The sequence below is a fragment of the Pocillopora damicornis genome, chromosome 12, assembly GCF_964200805.1.
Source record: "Pocillopora damicornis chromosome 12, jaPocDami1.2, whole genome shotgun sequence".
In the NCBI taxonomy this organism is placed as follows: domain Eukaryota; kingdom Metazoa; phylum Cnidaria; class Anthozoa; order Scleractinia; family Pocilloporidae; genus Pocillopora; species Pocillopora damicornis.
The window spans coordinates 11381141-11382817 of record NC_142681.1 but is presented as its reverse complement, the minus strand read 5'-3'; positions in this window follow the sequence as shown (position 1 = coordinate 11382817).

Genomic DNA, 1677 nt, shown 5'->3' with positions numbered 1-1677 from the left:
TAAAAACAACACAGCGGGTACCATACCATGTACACAACAGCAAAACAACAATGGATATCTTCTGTGTTTGTAGAATGCCAAATGATGACCAGGAGTATGTGCAGTGTCTTCAGTGTAATGGCTGGTATCATCTAACGTGTGTGGACATTCCTAACTCGGTGATAAATAGCAACAGGAGGTGAAGATGTGACACATGTAGAGGCAAGAATGCAAGAAAAGCTAATTGCCATAAGTCAACCAAAAATAACCTTCATTAGTACATACTCACAAATTAATGGTGCTTTCTGTGCATATCAAGGTCAAGGATTGATGTTTGAAAAAATACACTACACTGATAGGAAAACAATCTTGTGTGATTGACATCTTCACTTCCCCCAAAATTACCTTTTTTAGGAACGAGTAAAAATTAGCACACTTAGCTTCTTTGTTATAGGATTCAGAATTTAGGTGTTTAGACTTATGATCAAATCCACACCTTTTGTGTACATTGTTAACATTGTACCAGAAACAAGATTGGATGAAGTCTTCGTTGTAGTTACTCTTTAAAAAAATACGCTTAAGGTACTTGTTCTCGTCGGATAAGCTGTCTGCCATATTACATACTAATTGTGCTCGTCGGGTAAGAGTCCTGATTTCCCACCATCGTCCAACATGTTTATTTTCATAACATAATTTTTCCGAAGTCCAAAGTCGCATTGGAGTGAGGGTGTACGACGTCACGTCATTCTGAAATATGGAGATGATTGCTAACCATTGTCAAAATCCAATGTTGTATTAAAAGCAAGGAAGATAGCCCAGATATCCTGCTGAAGGGTAAATAATATTGTATTTAGTTTAATTCATTTGGTAAAAGAAATCCTCCTTAAAGTTTGAAGCTTATAGACTTGGAAGATGTGTTTTTAGAATCACATTTTGTTTAAATGTGTGTATTTTACTTGCAGTGCATGTTATTAGATACCAACATATTTCCAAAATGTTGGAATTGTTTATTCTAATGTACAAGTGCACACTGATATACATATGCATGTAACTTATTTTTATCACTGATTTTAAAAAAACGGTTTCCACAAATATCAAGGTGATTTTTCTATGTTGGAAACTAAACCTTGCTTTCCATCTTACTAACTAGTAATTTTCCATAGTTGGAAACTTCATTGTTGGTACATAATAAAAAATTACTTTTACCGATGTTGGCATATTATTTTGGTTTTACCAACATTAGATTGCTCTCTACCAGCATTGGCAAATTATTTTGTTTCTGTTCCAAAGTTGGATTCCTCTATACCTATATTGGCATATTATTTTTGTTTTAACAACATTGCATTGCTCTACACTAATAACGGTATATTATTTTCTGTTTACCAATGTTGGATTCCTCCATACTGTTATTGGTAAATTATTTTCCTTTTACCAACATTGGTTTCATCTATACCAATACTGGCATATTTTTTCACCAATGTTGGTTTCCTTTTTATCAATATTGGCATATTATCTTCTTTTACCCATGTTGGGTATTTTTGTAATTATACTCCAAGCATGCTTAGTGAGCGCGTCTCAGTGTCGTCGTGTAGCAAGAAAGAAACCATGTGCTTTGTAACGCGCTAGTCGCCAGGAGTTTCTCATCGTATGGTTTTTATTTGCGAGGTGAAGCTTGTTAGCCAAAGATGAGACTCCAAT